We start from the raw sequence: 17,937 nt of genomic DNA, 5'->3' as shown, positions 1-17,937 counted from the left end.
TAAAGGTACAAGAGCATGACAAATATATGTAATTTGCAAATTGGCTGGTCTTTTGCAATAATTTAGAGACACCAGTTAACGGCAATAGAAATCTAACAATTACTGATGTTTAAGGTTTGCATTGTTACTCTGTGAATATTTCATGCATAAATGAACTTCCCCTGGACCAACTGCTGTTTCTGATGAGGCGCTCTGAGGCTTTATTGCCAAATACACAGCGGGGCTCCCCCAATGAGCCACATAACGGATGATGCATCACCTTCACAGCTTAAATAATGCAGAGTATCTGCATTTTATAGAGTGGTGGTACACTTTATTTACATATCAACTGAGTGGCCAGGCTGAATATGAAGAAATATGTGAAGGAAAGAACACGGCAGTTTTAATATTTCATATTAGCAAGCATTCTCCAGGAAGAGCCTCAGCGGGCTGAGATGAGAGCTTATCTGCCTGATTGCTGTGAGTGCATGTCTCTCTCTGAGAAAATCTCTTGCAAAACTGATGCAACAAATGTCTTTTCCCATTCTTGTGAGCTTCTTTATCATTATTGAAAGGAAAAGGCGCAGACTGCTAATAAGAGATTGACCTTCCAAGTGCCATTTTTTGGGAAGAGGATCAAACCCACCCTTAAAATCTCATCCTCTTCCTTCCTGGGGCTGCTGGGAGATGTAGTCTTCCTCTCTATCACTCTGGAGAGAGCTACAGGGTATTTCTGCTAATAGGGAGGCCACCCATGATGTCTCACCAACCTGCTAGGACTGCAAGGAGGCCCAGACCTCATAGAGAAATCATCATCCAAAATGCAGACTATTGCAACAGCTGATGATACTTCCTATGTCAACAAGTCTGGGTTGATGGAAGGGAAAACAATGTGTGAAAGCAAGAATTACTTCTTCCCTGTGAATAGTGGGGCTTGTACAGCATTGTCTATGTGGGACTGTATCTCAGGGTATGGATCCTCTTTCTGAAGCAGATTATCCAAACATCCACACTTCATCCCCACGTGAAATCCTTTGTCCCTCATGAAGCCCCTCAGATCTCATCCCAAAAAGAGCCTGTCCTGGGAGGACTGGTCCAAACCAGGGATGTTTGCCATCACTCTTGTCCCCTCATAGCAAAGAGTTCCAGTGACCAAACATGGCAAGGACATTAAATTCTTTAAAGCAGCAATCTGCACCCTCCATGGAAAGAACGGCCCAGCAGAGCACGGGTACCAATTCCTCATCTGTTTTTCTGCAGGACTAGTGGGGATGTGCCTGCCCACCACAGCTTCCTTCTCTGCCCAGCATCTGGTGGCAGCGTGCAGCATCTTCCTCACATTATGCCTCATTCAGAGAGGAACTGATGTGTATCAGCCCTTTTTTGTACAAACCTATTAAAATTCCAATGCAAATGACCGGATTCATAATCTGAGCTTCATTGAGAAACACAGTTTCCTGCTTTCCCCAGTAATGAAATTATTGGTTGTGCAGATGCTCCATTTCTAAGCTAATTCAATCTCTGACTGGTTTTTTCAAGGCGGGATGTGTGAGGGCAGGGGAGTGAGGATGTGCAGGTTTGTGTGTGTGTGCACACAGCCCAACACATCTGCACAGCGTGTTTCCCAGCACACAGATCCACAGGCTATTTAGTTAGATAGCCAATTATAATTATAAATGCAATGGGAATACCAGCAGTATATTGTATAGACACGATTAAAAATAAACTGGGAAAGCTAAAAGCAGCTTAGTCGCCAGAAACTAATACACTACTGGGGCAAGTTGTGGAAATGCCTGATTATTCTCTTTTGCTCACTCCATCCCTGGGGGATCTTCCTGAACTGTTACTTTAACTGCTCAACTTGCCTTTTCCACTGTGATAGTCAGCAGATGAAGCCCTTCACATTTAAGTGTAATAGTGCCAGAGAGACCAACTGCTCCTAAGAGTTACGACCTATAAATGTCGCTTCTGTGTCAGAATGAGAATGTGCCACTGAAGATGCTGAAGTCTGCAGAGGGTTTGCTTGACAATTCATGCAGGCCATTAAAATTACTCCTCCCCTCATCCACCCAGCATTGTGTAGGCTGGGATTTCTTGCTTGCTTTCACAGCTTTCTGAGTAGCTCCTCCAAAGCTGGCACCAAGTGAGCAATTTATCGCTGGGACAGAGCGTACAGCACAGCATCAGTTCAAGTTGCACTTCTCTTCACCTGTCACGGCTAGTGAGAGCTCCAGGACAGACTGCCTGCCCTCACCTGGCTCAGATGTGGGTGTCCTCACCCCAGGCAGAGAGAAAATGGAGATGGACACTGAGTGATGCCAGGATGAGACAGGGAGTCCTGTAAAGCAGAGATAATTCATCCCCCTGTCCTCCACGGTTGCCTGGTGCAGGTGGTACTGCTCTTTCCCTTTGCATGGGAACACACACAGCCTTCTCCACCCAGTCTCCCTCTTTTCTGGAGGTGTTCTGGGGGATCTCTAGGGAGAACAAGAGTTATTTATGTTTCTCCACAGCACCAAGATGTTCCTGGCCAACTGGATAAGAGGGATTTCAGTCTGCCTTGGTCAGGAGGACATGATTACATCTTTGCCTGAAGTGTACAGCAAGAAGAATAACAATAGCTGAGCACAGGGTTGGGGTTTTTTGACTCATAACCCAATTCTGGCCTTAGCTGAAAGCCCAACTCACCACAGCCATCAGCACAACTCAGAAGAAATGCAGGAATTCACACCACTTTAATTCACACCATGTTAACATTTAGCCCAGTATCCACATTTACACAGGTATGAGATAGAGATATTTAATAGTTACTTCTTTTGGTTATCACTTAGACCCTGACAGCTGGTCCCCAAGGCAGGTTCAGATACATCATGGTGTGCACAAGTGGTGCAGGGCATGAACAACACTGCTCCAAATACCCACCAGTGCTCCTGCCTTTCCTTCAGAGAAAACAGTTTTTGAGACCTTGGGAAAGGAGGAAAAGCACCTCTCTGAGAGGAATGATGGTGCAGAAAACCCCATGGCTTGGTGTTGATCACTGTTGGGGGTGGCAGGGCAGAAAGGGGATGAGGTTGGGGTGGGTGAGGAGCCCTCTGTGGACCAGGCCCCCCAGGGCTGTGCAGAAAAGCTGGACCATAGGGACAGTGCAGGGAGGGTGACAGACCCTGTGCAGCAAATGGAGGTGGATCACATGGACAGCTGCTCTCTGGATGGGAGAAGGGGGTAGGACAAGTACTGGAAGGCAGGACTGACTCCACTTGGGGTGGCATTATGCTCCATATCAGCTTGAAACCTGGAGGAATGAACCTGTGACAGCCCCAGCCTGTGGAGGGTCAGATGCTGCCATCTCCACTGCCACTGCCTCCCATCCCAGGGTCCCCATAGTGGCTCCCTCCCTTCCCCTCCAGTGCCTGCCAGTGCCCCCAGCACGCAGGGAGGAGGCAGCAGCTGATCTGGCAGCCACTTGACCAGAGATTTTGGTTGTGTGGGACCCAGATGGGGAGGGTGAAGAGCTGAGGATCCTTTTGAGGCCGCCACCTGGGACTGGCGGCACTCCTGCTAATGCACAGTGAACAGCTAAATCATACATTATTGATTTGTCAGACGTATTTGCATATAAATAAGCATGATCATTCATACAAACCTTAATGTTGTTGTTCTCCCTTTAGTGTTGTGATCACAGATGAATGACTCTAGTTAGACACAATTCAGGAAAGCTTGTACCACTGCAGCAAAGTAAGCTGCTGATTTAAAACTACATTTATTGGAGCATGTAAGTGTGACAGTCTATTGGTGAATTTGGGGATAATTAGTCTAAAAGACAAGATAAATGAATCCTGAAAGTGGTATTGTGATGAAGAAATGATCCCTCCATGCTAGTAAAGCTTTGATGCCAGAAATATTGTAAATGATAATTAACTGGGAAACACAGAGGAATTATATTTCAATTGTGTTTTCAAAAGGACTTAGAATTTTACAGGCAAATTGATTCGGTTCTCCCCCTCCCCCAGCCCTGTGATTATGAAAGATTGTCTAATTTACAACATGAACTATGAAGCATATGACAAATCACTGGCTTGCTTTTATGCATCTTGTTTGTACGTTTCTCTCTGGTAGATATCTGCTTATTGTTTTTAAGCAAACCAAGACATGTATTTTTCAATTAGTCTTTCCCTAGGCCTAATCTAGACAGATCTGCAGGCCAGCACAACACACTGACCCATGAAAATTATATCTGCTGTATTAATTCATTAAGCATTGCAGGATCAAGCTGTAAGATCTCACTCCCTGATAACATCAGCAGCGTGAGCAGGGTTAGTCTGCATCCCTCCCCTGAAAAGAAAATATTATAGATTGTGCAATGCAGGGGAAACATTGCTTGCTAACACTTCATTTTAATTGTCCTAAATTAGAGCTGAAGACTTACAAAACTGTGCGTGACAGCCAATGAATACCAAATGAATTCATTAGGATCAGGGCTGTTACAATGAATAACTAACGAATCTATAACAACAGCTATATCCCTTCTGCCTGGGCTGGCGCCTGCAGCACGGAGCCCTGGAGGGAGCTGTCCTGACCCTGAGGCCAGCACACTTTGCCCCGTGCCAGCCTCTAATTGCAGCTCTGAGGGAGCCTGGTGTCCCCTGGATTGCTCAGGGTTAGGGCAGCAGTGCAGGTGGATGGAGAAGGGGAATCAAACAGGATGTTGCAGGTGAACTGCAGGAGCAGGGCACAACCACCAAGCCCTGAGCTTCAGAACATCCTGCCTGGACTGCACAGGGCCAAGATGCAGCTGGAGCCACACCCTGCCACTTGTTCCAGGGTATGCCAGCACTGCTGCCATTGAGTCCTGCCTCTCTGATGGTATTATCAGAGTGAAACCCCTCTATTATCACCCATGACTGCTGCATCAAGCTCAGCACGTCACTCTGATCCATCCCAGAGCCAGTGTCCCGGGATGGTTTGGGCTGTTCCTGTCTGTGCTCTGGGGCAGCGTGTCCCTGGTGAGCACAGAGAGGTGTCAAAGGAGGGAAAAAAGAGAAACACTGCAAGGAGTTTGCACTTTGTGGTTCACTGGTGGGACTCACCATAACTCATACAAGATTCAGTGAGTTGGGATTGTGAAAGAAGTGGTGAAACGGGGCTTTTATTACTATGGAGAGGTTTTATATGGTATTGTCTTCCTTAGCAGAGTATGTTAATTTTTTGGGTGGCTACTCAGTGAAAGAAAATACAAAAGACAATGACTCAGCTAAGTGGCCTCTCAAACCACCGCAGCTGTGTCAGGGAAGGGAGCCTTGGAGCAGGAAGGCATGAAGACCACCCTGCCAGGGAGCATCTCAGGACACTGCAGATGATACCAAACCATCACCAGGTTTCTACCAACAAGAAAGAGGAAAACACCATACCAAAGAATTTCTGCTAATTGGATGCTCAAAGAAACACACAGAGAACCAGGGAAACCCTTTATTCTGCATTGCTCCATCAATGCTGTTCATCCCTGAGGGATGCTGAATTCCTCTTCCTCTGGTCAAGGTTCCCATATTTTTTTTGCAGAGACTCAGGGGCTGTGAGGAGGAAGGAATATTCCTGAGCTGAGGAAAGATTTCCAAGGAGCCCAGAAATTTTCCAAAGGTCTCAAGCTAATGGCATTTGCTTCTTTTAAAAGAGGTGTCCCAGTGTAAGTTGTAAAGTTTCTCAGTCTCCCTGCCCCTCTGGGCTCAGGGCAGCCTTACAGGTCAAGGTGATGAAGCCTGCCAGGTGAACTTGTGCCCTTGCCTCCAGCTTTCTGCCCCACTCCCTAAATAATGGCCCCTGTCCTCGAAAGGGAACACATTCCTGACATGAACTCCAACATACCTCCACCAGCACTCTCCAATTCCCATTTGCAGGGAAGCTGCAGGGATTGGGAGACAAGTGTCTGCAGCTTGAAAGTGGAGCAGGACAGACAGCAAGGGTCAACTGCTTCTTAACCTCACTTCAGCAAATCTCCCTGAGCCAGCACATCTTGGTCAATGTTTCCAAGTAATTTTGAGCTCTTGGAACAAAAAGCCTGGGTTTTGTATGAAAAATTGTTTGGACTGTAAGGAAGAGACTATTGGAGCCCTGGGGAATGAGTTCTAGACAGGAGACAAGCAGAGCTGGGAAAAGCAGGGACAAGCAGTAATCATCCTCTGAAATCCAAATAGCAGGAGCAGGGCCCCTGCCCTTGCTGATGTGCTTTTGGGAAATGTAGCTCATCCTGGAAAAGGAAAGTAAAAGCCAAGCATGTGCAGGGAGCCTCTCTGGTGTGCAGCCTCCACCACCGTTCAGGCTGTTTGCAAACTCTCTCTGTGCTTATCATCATGTAATTGAAATAACGTGTATTGACAGAGACTTGAAAACAACTGCTCAATTTTCCTGAAAATTCAATTAAACTTCGTTTATTCTGGGGATCGATCCAATTAAAAGGGGGGAAATTTCAGATGGTCCAAGCCTTACAATCCATCTTAACACACTGTGTCTATCACCGTGATGTAATAATTCCCCCAATCAATGCTTTAAAAGCATTTAGCAGTCTTGATAATGAACTTTTGTCAAAATAGCCTTACAAAGCAATAAATGAGAGCAGATTAATATGTAGTCATAAAGCTATGAATGGTTTAACGCTTTGAAAGGTTTGCTTCATAAATTAGACTTCTTTATTTATTTCTTTATCATAATCTCTCTCTCTGATGCTATTGCCCAAGGTTTTGGAAGACAAGAGGGACCTGAGGTGAGTCCTTGTTACGAGAGGATGGATGGATATGAACTGAGGATGTCACATCCAGGCCTGGTTTATTGACATTACAGACAACTCTCGTGGCCACCATGGGCTAAAGCAGAGCAGCTGTAAGCAAACTCGTCATAGCACTGATCTTCAAATCCTGAACAAAGGGGTTTCTGTTCAAACCTTCAGCAAGGCTCATTCCCACTGATTCAAGCAGCCCCATTTGACTGCCCCAGGACTACCATAACAGTGTGAGAGTCTTTTCACAACCAGAGGGTTGAGAAACCAACCCCATTCTGGCACTGTGAGGGGTTATGGAATGGCTCCTAAATGTGGCACTTCTGTAGGAAATGCCCAGCTTCAATGTCTGCCTTCCCTGGTACTGATTTAAGGTATTAAATCATCTTCCTAATATTGTAGCTTCAGGCTGACCCCAGCAACTCCCATCCTACTTCATAACATCTGTGGATGTCATGCATTTTGATTCTCAGCTAGAATGAGTTCTTGAGCAGTTTTCTGCTTCCTGCACATAACTGTGCTTGGGAGAGTTACCAGTCTCAATGTGCTGGTCACAGCAAGCAGGTTTTCTTAAATGTCTGGTATTCACTAGAAGAACCAAAATTAGCAGAGACACAGCTTAGAAATGGGAACCTCGATGGGTACATTACTGCTGGAGACAGGAGTCAGGGAAAATGCTACTTCTCCAAAGGAGGGCATGAGGTCCTAGTTTAGAAATGCAGATTTCCGTTTTAATATTAATTTTTACTGCCCTGGCTAAAACTCTCTCCTGGTAAAGTCTAATAGAGAGCAACCTGGGTGCAAGACCTTGCTGCTGGAGAGGGCAGATGGTTTCAATCATTTTTACTCTACTCAAGTGCCATGAAAAGTTGCCTGCAGTGTGTGTGTGGTGTTGGAGGGTGACAGCTCACAGGAGACAGGCAGAGAACAGCTTTGCCCCTTCCTCTTCAGGCTCCTTTAGCACGTTGTTAATGCCCTGGGCAAGCTGCTGGAGAAGAACCCGTGGGTCACAGACCTTCAGCTGTACTGAGGGTTTCACTGTCCTGGGGTTCAGCATTCCCCTGGAGTTGAAAACACTGTGAGGAGAACAGGCCTGCAGGGTCTTCACCAAATTTTAACAGCATCCCAAGTTAGAAAGAGAGCTGGTCTGGTTCTCAGGGATGCTGTGGCTGCTCTGCACTCGCTGCACTTGCTGTGCAAAGGCAGCTCTGCACCTCCCATGAGGTGTGCCCTCCTCTGCAGGGCACAGCAGCCCTTCAGCACCTCAGAGCAGCAGCCTGGTATGTTTGGAGACACCAAACGAAAGGAGAAAAACCCATTGCACTGAGGGGAAGCCACAGGGAGAGCAGAACCTGCATCCATCTCTCCCATGCTGTCAGTCAAGCAGGTCCCACACTATTCCATTAATCCCTGTGACTTGCTGGTTCCTCTGAGCTGGATGTATGCCGAATCCATACAGGGTTGATTTACAGACATTTTGCCAGGGCTCAATAACTGTAAAGCACACCAGCACTGCATGAAAAATGCTATCTGCAAGAAACCTTTTAGCTCAGCAGAGATGGTGGTAAGTGGCAGCATTTCCCTTTCTGCAAACTTCCAGTGGAAACATTTCATTTGCATATGATATTAATTGCAGAAGAAACAGGCATGCTCCTTCCCATCTAATCCACACAGTATTTTATGTGCTGTTTCCCTGCAAGAGTAAGGAGCTGGGATGAATAGTGTAGGTGCAGCCCGTTCCCTGAGCAATCTGCAAAGGAGGTGACCTGCTCAAATTGTTGCTTTCTGAAACAAAACTATGCTAATTGCACCCAGTGCCCTGCTTTTTGGCTCACTTTAGACAGCAGGGTTTTTTTACTGGATCAGAAAAATGTGTCTTTTCCTCAGCATGACCTGGAGTTATGCAGATACTTGGTTGAACAGCTCTTAGGTACGTGCCCAAAATTAATGTGGGGAAATTATAACCCAGGGAAGATCATGGCACACATACATGGCCTGTTGGCCTGGATGGATCTGACAAAAGTCCTGCTGTGCCCTTGCTGGGTAGAGGATTGACATTAATGAGGTATTTTCTATTTTTTCTGACCACCCAAACCTTCACACAGAAAAAAACTACAAGGTAAATCTCTCCCAGGTTTATCCCACCAACCAAGGCAGCCACATTCCCCTCCAGGCTTGTTTTCTCTACAGCCTGGACATGTCCCATGCCATTCCCTCAAGACCTATTTTTCCCTGGGGATTTTCATCAGTTCCTTTTCCTTTTCCTGTGGCCACTGCTGAGGGATCTGGGGCTCCAGTGGGCACCACTGCAGCTGCAATGGGAGGGCTGGGGCAGCACGTCCTGGAGCTGCCTCAGGGCTCACAGAATCCTGCCAGCAGCTTGGTGCCACAGCAGTGACTTTGCTTTTGGGCCCTTCCTTCCTTCCTTCACCTCAAAGAGTTTCTATTTCATGTTTTCATTTCCAGTGGCTTGGTATTTTGGGGGAGGATAAGGGAGGACTACAGCATGTTTCAGGAGTAATCTATTCCTCAGCATTCAGTCCCTCGTGTCTCTTCTGCTGGCCCTTTGAAATAAAGTATTATTCAAGCAGAAGAGAAGAAAAAAATTATGAAAGAATCCTACTAAATCCCAGATAAACATATGTAAAAAAAATAATTCCAGGTGGAACCATTACACGTTAAAATTAAACTTATTTCTTCTGAGTGTCACTAAAAAAAATTTAAATAGCTCTCCTTCCTGCACCCCCCCTTAATAAAAAATAGATCATTTTGATACTAAAGGTATTGCAGCAGCTTTAAGGGACTCACAGATCAAACATCATTTGGGAAATTTCAAAGGGTTGTTTCAACAGTATCACTTTCTGCCATTTCCCACTCTGAATCCCTTCTTCTTATATTTTGGTTCCTGATGAAGTTTCAGCTGCTCCTGAAGTCAGTCCCTGTGTTCTCGGCTATCAAAGAGCATTGCAACATCAACGTCAGAGTTAAACTAAAAAAAAAAAGAACCTCTAAAAAAAAAAAGCATCCCTTTTCCTTTGGAGATCAGAAAGTCAAATAAAAAGGATGCTGATTTGTGGAATAAAGGGTGGGATTCCCTGCTGAGACGATAGGAATCTTCTGACTTAACTGAGTTAAGATTTGAATACATTTGGCCCAGACAAGGGGAGGAAAAAAAAATCCATTAGTTTTGAGAAAAGCCTCACACAGTTTCAAAAGGAAATATGTTAATATAAAAATATTTTTTTAAAAAAGGAGGGGGGGAAGAAAAGAGATTTATATATGTGTTTCGGAGGCCAGGAGTTTAATACTATCAGCCAGAAGCAAAGAGAGAAATTAAATTACGTGACTAGCACGAAGTCTTGTCTCCTGCTGCCAGGACATGGATGAGGGAACAAGAGACTCCTCTGCAGCCTGGACCCAGGCCCTGTGGCCACTGGAAAACCACTTTGGCCACTGTGACCTGCCATGGCCATCCATGGGGCACTGTCCAGCCCACCGTGGGACAGAACTGACGCCTGGTCCTTGCTTTGGCTCCCCTGGGCCTGTGCCTGGGTCCCAAAGCTGCCCACACTGAGGGGACGTGAGCCTGCCCCACCTGTGCCTCAGTTTCCCCCTCTCTGCAGGGACCCCAAAGTGCTGTTCTGTACTGTGCACTGCCCCACACCCTCTGATCCCAGTGGCAATCTTAGTCCCTCCTACCACCACAACCTGATTCCCACCAGCCTGATGCCAACTGCCCATCCCTCAGAATCCCTGTGGCAAAGGGGCAAGAAGCCCCAGATAACTGAATTATGGAACTCCATAAACATTTCTGATGGTCCAGGTGCTTGTTCCTCTGGCATATCCCTGGTGAGGGCAAGGGACTCTCTGCATCCGAGGGGAACTGGCAGGGGAACTCTTCTGCATCCCAAAAACTGCTGCCATTTCTGCCCAGGAGCAGGGCAGGCCCACAGCCACTCCTGGCTCCAAAAATTGGGATTTTTCTACTGTGCAGCTGCCCAGGAGAGGAGATAGCAACTCGTGCTGGTTGTGGCTTCACAGCACTTGAAATGTCCCGTGTTCATCAGCAGCCTGGGAAGGACACAGCACAGATGCCCTGTCCTTTCCTCCCCACAGAGCTTTCCTGCTCCTCTGTGCCTGAGCACTGCTGAGGCATGTGAGGACTCACCCCAAAATAATCACAGTGTGACAGTGCCCTTCTTAACGAGGCTCTGGGAAAAGCTGGTGGCTGGGGAAGGGTTCAGTCAGGCCACGGAGTGGCTGCAGGCTGTAACGTGGGGCTGTCAGAAGAGCAGCTCAGTATTAAATCCTTTTGATGGTTCTCCTGCTGAGAGAAGAGATGATATCTCATCATTAATGGAGTTGAATTAATATAAATTAGCCGAACAGCTCCTCGCTGCTTCCGTTCAGGCAGAGAAAAGGGGTTTATTGGGGAGGCAAAAGCAACGATCCCTTTCACCTCACATTCACTCTGCCATCCATAACAGTGCTGCTGACCTCGCAGTCTCATCCCTCCTCCCCCCTCCCCCTGCAGGGCCGAGGAGAGTAAAATAAAATGATTATGTGACATCCCGAGAACGTGGGGACTGTCCACAGCACAGACCTCTGGTGACCTTTACACAAGTGACAGGTGACCTCTCTAAATCAGCCCTGGGGAGGCTTGAGATTGCCAGGAGGGCTGGAGCCTCCGTGCACGCTGCCAGCTCAGACTGTAACTCATGGGCAGATCAGGCTGGGGAACAGGGGACACATCTCTGGAGTCCCAGGCAGGGCTCTGAGGGCTGTTTCACCTCCTCTCTGCCTTGCATCCTCCTTCTTCTTCCACCTGGGCTGTGAGTTTCATCCTTTTGCACCCCTCACACACGGGCAGCAGCAGCACTGAGCAGTTTCTGCAGCCCCGTCCAGATTTGCTCAGTTTTGCAGCCTGTGTGGCCAGAAGTGAGCTGCAAGAAACAGCCAGGGAGAAACAAAGACTAAGGAATTATTAGTGCAAAGTTTTGAAGGCAAAAAGGGTTATTTCTTTATTGCATGGGTGATAAGTATTTAAGAGCAAACGTAAACCTTACAGGGTGTTTCAGCAAGGGCAGGAAGGTGGCAGAGTGTCTGTCTGGGCACCGGGGTGGAATGGATCCATATGTCAGAGCATACACCTGATCCATTTTTTAAAGCTATAAAAGACAGACAGAACAGACAATGTATATTATATTATGCACTTTTAAAAGCTACATTAAAAGAACATCATTAAGGCTGCAGAGCCAAGCACTCAGACAGTAGCTATGTCATGCTCAAGGCTGCCTGCCCAGGTTCATTTGAATCCCTCCAGCCTATGAATGTGTCATGGCACAGACTAATAGGATATTTTCCAGGTATTTTCTCCTTCTCCCCATGCTGGACATGGATGATTTGTGCCATCTTGGAGATTTCTCTAGCCTGTTACTGTCTTATTGCTGTAGCCATGGACTCGTTCAACCAGAGCCCAGCAGCAGCTCCTGCCCTGGCTGGTGTGAATGTCTGTGTCACCTGCACAGCCAGGAGCTCTCCTCTGCAAGCAGCACCACTGGGAGCCCTGGGAGAGGAGCCCAGCCGGGCACCCACCCTGCACAGTCTGCAGAGGGAAATTCCTGCTGGCACCACAAGCCAGCGCAGAACCGCCGGCACGGTACCAGAGGAGGGAGATGCTGTTGCTGTCTGGCTTGTGGAAGGAAAAGAGAGGGCGGGGGGAATTCAATGAACTAATTTCTTGTTCTAAGACCTTTTTGCCCCTTTGCAGCTGCTTCTGATGCAAAGGCAGAGCCTTATCTCTGTGCTGCACGGATCCAGCGCTACAAACAGCTGCCTGGTTGTGATGCACAGAACGTGCAGTGTGTGAGGGCAGCCCACACAGAGCCCTTCCCGTTTCTGAGCAGCTTTTTGCCTTCATTCCTGCTCCCCCTTCCTCCTGGAGCCTGCAGTAAGCTGGTTCAGCATCCTCCCCCTGTCCTCCTGAGCCCCACGGTCTGTGCAGGCAGCAGCAGTGGAATCACAGAATCACAGAATCACAGAATGACTGGGTTGGAAGAGACTTCCAAGATCATCGAGTCCAACAGAGCCCTAACACCTCAACTAAACCATGGCACCCCGTGCCACATCCACTCTTTCCTTAAATACATGCAGGGATGGTGAATCCACCACCTCCCCAAGCAGACCATGCCAATACTTTATCACTCTTTCCATAAAAAACTTCTTCCTAATATCCAACTTATATTTCCCTTGGCACAGCTTGAGGCTGTGTCCTTTCATTCTGGCAGTTGCTGCCTGAAAAAAGAGACTGACCCCACCTGACACAGCCACCTCTCAGGGAGTTGTAGAGAGTGATAAGGAAGGAGCCTCATCTTCCACTCTGCCACACCTCCTCGGATCCCAGGCACAGCAAACCCCACCCTGATCCCAGCAGGGAGCAGGATGGACATCTCTGCCCACATCACTTCAGGCCTCAGTTCAGGCAGCACTAGGAGATGACAAGGTTATAATCCATCCCGAAAAGCAGATTCTAATCAAAGATGCTGACATTTGAGCTTGGACTCTGGAGTCCTACCCTAGCAGCTTAGCTGTCCAGGCCTCTAGCATTGAACTACAAGGTGTCTCTAAAGCCCCTGGCACCACCTCATCATCTTTACAATTTTTAATGTGCATATATTCAAGTTTCCCTTTGAGGCAGAAACTGCAAATTTGAAACAGAGGGGAGGAGTATTGTCAGCCCCAGATGTCCAAAGCAGAGTCTGAACCTCCCAGTATGCACTTTACCTGACCAGAAGACAAATAGCTACTTTTACTCTTCATTTTTACAGTCTGAGTTTTGTTTACTATCCATTGTGTCCTACAAAAACTACTGTAGTTCTCTGAGAAAACTGAGTATTTTTTTTAAAACAAGATGGAATAAAAGATCCTAAAAAAATATAGGAATGTTGAGATTTTGCAATCATGCAAGGCCTTAGAAGAAAGTTTGGAGGAGAGAATAAGTTAATACTGGAGGTAAATGAGAAGTTCAGAGAAATTCAACATGATTTTACACTGCAGTAAGAAGGAAAGGAAATGTGTTAGAATTTGGATGGATTCCAGGCCTAATAATAGTGAGAGCTTCAATTTTAACCCAGCAGTTGTCCATGCAGGAGAGAACTGGGCTCTCAAGCTGGCCCTACAGGGTAATGCAGAGACTGAATGGGAGGAATTCCCACTAGAGAAAAGCTGGAATGTGCATAATTTCACACAGCATTTCAAACCTCATCAGTTATTGCTATTCAAGAAGAGAAACTGAAGCAGAGACAGAAGAAAAGTTTCCTGGGATGCTGAGAGCTATCACAAACCTTTCTAGACAAACACAAAGAGGTTGATCTGCTCAACCAGGATTAAAAAAAAAAAAAAAAGACATTGAGAAGTGATACAAACATCCCAGGATCTATCTGCCCAGGCAGGAAAAGAATTAATTAAGTTGAAGGGGAAACCTGGCAAAGATCAACTCCACAGGAACTGGATATGAATACATGTAGAGCTGGCTTCCAGCCATCAGAGCAGGGATGCTTTTGAAGACCTTTTCAAACATAAATAGTGGAAGAGAGAAAACATGCTGCTCACACTTAGTTTGAAGCCAAAGCCCCTGTAAAACTGGGGCTCAGGCAGAACATCCCTCTGTGGGACCAGCAGGGCTGCAGGTCACAGCACTGCACAGAAAATCCTGTGATCTGGCCAACATGTGGTCCAGGAAAGCAATGGAATCCAAGATCTCCATGCCTGCTGAAGTGGGAAACACTCACCAGGAGCATCTGGATAGATCCTCCTGAGGATGCTTTCATTCCTGGCACAAGAATTCTTCAGGGAATTAAACTGGAGGTGGTCAGCACCATGTCCTCAAACACCATTGTCAAGCTCCTACAATTTACAGTCACAATTTTGGTGATTTTAAGACAGGAGATGGGAGGCACTTTTCTCCTCTAAGGGAAGGGAACTTTTTTTTTTTTTGAGTTTGTGTTTTCCAGGTAGTTTTATAAAATTGTCGCTATTCCTGCCAAAATCACACAGCTGCCACAAATGCCTTTCATGCCACACAAAATTCTTTCTAAATGCCCCAGATCTGTGGAGTTGGGGGAGGCAGAGAGAGGGAGAAGGAGACAGTCATAGCTCCAACCCACTCGTTTGGGCTGCAGAAGCAGGAATTTGCTTTCCAGCTGGAATGTGGTTGCTTATTAGGGCCACAGAAGCGAAGAGGCTGCATCTCTAATGTTTCTGTCAAAGCAAATGAGGTCATTAACAGACGAGTTCAGTGATGGAATTGTCTCTTGTAGTATTTATTATATGGTCCTTTTCCTGACACCTCCCACTGAGAGAATATTAAATATTTAATGCACACCAAGGCTCTGCTCATTTTTCATTCCCACTTCAGCATTTCAAGTTGGCTCCAATCTGCTGCTAGCTATAAAGTTGACTGGACAATGGACCATAATGAATTAACTCTTTGGAAGCCACCGTAGCATTTACAGGAGTGCCAAAAGACTGGGTGCTTTATCATCTCTGACTCAAGCCTGTGCTCTAGAATTCAATCCTCAATTCATTAAAACAAAGTACGGGGAGGAGGGTGAGGGTGGAGAATTTGGGAAATAGGTTTCAGGAACCATATATAAATAAATAATGAAGGGGGAGATGGAAATGTTAGCCTGTCAAGGTGACAGGGTTTATTTACTCATTATTTCAGGAGCTGCTATCTTCAAAAATGAAGGTTGTTCCTGTGCAACAGTCTTCAAATTCCTGAATGAACCACTGATCCTGGGATAAAGTGGAAGCAGGACCTTTGAGAAACAGCCCACAGTCATTACAAATCTAGAACAGATCTCCAAAAAAAGCAGAGCAGGAGGTTTCCCAGTGTATGGTGGTTGCTGCCCCGCTGGTCAAGCAAAGACAAATTTGGTCTTACCTAGCAGCAGAACTCTCCCAGGATGTCTATACCTTAAAATGTCTAAACTTCCAATTTGTGTCTCCAAAAATCAATGTTAAAAAGTTTCCTTAGGTGGTGCTTCAAGAAGAGAAGGTCTCTGTCTACTGAGGACATGTTGCTCTGTGAAGGTTTCATTAGATAATGCTGGCAGTTACAACACCTAGAACCCTTTACTTCCCCTTTTCTCAAAAAGGGAAAGTCTAAGTATAAAACTTTATGGATATTATGTCTACAGGCTTCAGTTATGTGTGGAAGGTGGCATCTGTCAGGGCTGCAAGATGAGGCTTCAGCACCTTGATTCCCACCCAGATAAAGGAATTTATGAGTAATATTTTTCCAGAACAAATATTACATTTATTGAAGGCTCCTCTTCCAACTTCCTACAGCATCAGCAGGTCTGTAGAAACTCTCATGTCTGTGGTACCAGCACCACACTGGGCAGGGAAAGACACAAAAGCACAGTGAGGCTGTTTTCATCCCCAGGGTAGAAACGTCAAAGAAATCTAACCACCACACACTTTTCCTTGAAAAGAGATCCCCTGGTAAATTACTCCTGGTTTTAGACTTACAAGCTCCCATTTCCTTATCTGGTTAATATTATCTGGCACTTTTACTGGGATACCAGGAAATCTGATTCCCACTCATGGTGTGAAAGAAACCTGTATGCGCTTGACCTTTCTAATGTTTTTTAATTTGATTGGGTGGCCATTCCCATATTTCCTTGTCACCAGCTCTAGTAATCTGAGAGGCAGAAGTGCAAAAGACAGCCAGTAAAAGTACAAGCAAACACAAGTGGGAATTACTTGAGGCCTTAGGATGCCAGAATTACTCAAAGCTACATCCTTGCTCAAAGCCAAAGCTCAGCTCAGGGCTCTCCACAGTGACCTTTCCATGTCACCCCAGTCTTCATTACAGGCTCTGATACTGGGTTCAGGTTGGGGCTTATTTGCTAATGAGCTCTTAGAAGTGTGATTTTTAATTTTTTTTTAATGTTTGCTCTGCCCAGTATGGGCACAGTTACACCAGTATAACCCTGTGTACCCTTCACATTAGGGATTGATCCCACAGGAAAAGCTACACTGTGCACTGGCAGCAGCATCTTAATTTAATGAACTGCCAATTAAAGAAGTACCTTAAGTTTCTGACCATTCTGCCTTAAAATTGGGACTGTTTAAATGAGTAAAACAAATTTGGACAGGACCAGGTATGTAAGTAAAGCCACTTCTAGGCTGCTCTTGTTTTGCCTCCAGGTGCTGATGGAAGCTTGAGCAAGTGCAAAGTCCTTCTGCAGAGATATTGCTCTTCTCTGTGTGGTTTCCCCAACAATGGTCTAGGAATAGTGATGAGGGGAATGTATGACTTGGTAGCTGAAGGCACAAATGACAGGTTCATAGGAGAGAAAAGTAAATTTAGAAAGTTTATTTCTAAACTTTTTTGTAAGTGCTTTCTGCTCTCAGACTCCCAAAACTCAAATTCCCTATATGGCTTTATGCTGAATAAATCAGTTCTCCACAATTAACATTGTTTCAGTTCCTGCACCAGGAATCCCAGTGAAATGTCACACATTTTCTCCTGAGCCCTTGTGGCACACAGGAATTTCACTTCCTATGGCCACAGGCTCTGGCTCTGTGTTTAACAGCATCTCCTGCTGCCCCTGCCAAGGGAGAACACAACCAGTTGTTCCTGACAACTGAGCAGTGTCATCCCAGCAGCAGAAGCCCCATTTGTTTTTGTTTCCTTTTCAGCAAAGCTATCCCCACAGATCGATTCCAGCCAGACTCAGAGTGCTGGTAAATAAGCCTGCAGTAGCTGTAGCAGTTGGCATTTTCAAATATTCATCTTTTCACATGATGGCTTTTTCTCCCCCAGCCCCTTAGCAGAGAGCTTTGCTCTTCCCTGTACCCAAATTGTCTGCCATAGATACTCAGTTTCTGACTTAAAATATCTCCTTTTCACTCCAGTGATTGTATGCAGAGAGACAACAACACAAAACCACCCAAATTAGTGCCCGTCATGGCAGCCGTTCAGTTTTATTTATTTATGTGGGTATGGCCATTTCTTTCTTTGGTCATTAATAAAGTGCAGTGAGTTTGAATGTCTGCAGCTGAAAAGGGCTCCTAAAGGGAACCTTCTGCTGGTGGAGAGGCTGCTGGGCTTCCACTGCCTTTCACTCAATGTTTAGAGTGAAACAGCAGTGAAAAAAATTCTTATCTTGTGGAGACAGGAT

Source organism: Prinia subflava, chromosome 8 (assembly GCF_021018805.1).
Source record: "Prinia subflava isolate CZ2003 ecotype Zambia chromosome 8, Cam_Psub_1.2, whole genome shotgun sequence".
In the NCBI taxonomy this organism is placed as follows: domain Eukaryota; kingdom Metazoa; phylum Chordata; class Aves; order Passeriformes; family Cisticolidae; genus Prinia; species Prinia subflava.
This window is presented reverse-complemented; position numbering follows the sequence as displayed.